This window comes from Mastomys coucha, unplaced genomic scaffold (genome assembly GCF_008632895.1).
Source record: "Mastomys coucha isolate ucsf_1 unplaced genomic scaffold, UCSF_Mcou_1 pScaffold22, whole genome shotgun sequence".
NCBI classification, from domain to species: Eukaryota; Metazoa; Chordata; class Mammalia; order Rodentia; family Muridae; genus Mastomys; species Mastomys coucha.
Window position 1 is genome coordinate 150,267,967 of NW_022196905.1, and position 759 is coordinate 150,268,725.

Sequence of the window (759 nt, forward strand, 5' to 3'; positions counted from 1 at the left end):
TAACATATGTATATTTAATAATATACACATACAATTGAACTTTATGTATGTTTCTAAATTTTAAGTATATATACAAGCAGATTTTAAAATGAAATGATATATGATCCAAATTTACTAAAAGTAAGTTCAGAGTGATGACATCAGTACCAGATAGTGTAGACATGAGAGTTAGAAAAACATTAGGAAAAAGAGACTAAAAATGAATAAGATAAAATGATCAGTTCTAAAAAAGTTTCTGTAACCCTAAAAATGTTAGGAAGAGAGTCATAGGAATTCTAGACCAGAATAGGTTTGAAAATACAAATTGTACACATATGCCAGTAGATATAAATAATTGTAAGTTAAAACATAGATACTGTAGGAAAATGTGTGCTTGTTGACAAGTCATCAGATCTCTTGAATTAAATGGTGGAGTGGTTTTATAGTATAGAAGATTTAAGGAATGTTGCCATTATGATTAAGGAGATAAATGAACTGATGAATTAGTGGAACGTCATGCCATTTGGTTTTAGACTACTCAGAAGAATATGTCTGATAGTGTTAAACAACCCTGTTTCTGTTATTCAAGGATCCTGGCTGACAGCGTGATAAAAGTTGTGCATTTATCAGATTGGTTTAGTACTAAGAGTTACGATGACAGACCTTTGTATTAAAAATTGTTAGTCGATATTGAACTCGAGTTGGAAGAGGTGAGTCCGGTCTCAAAATGGAGGGTCATGATCCAAAGGAACCAGAGCAGCTGAGGAAGCTGTTCATTGG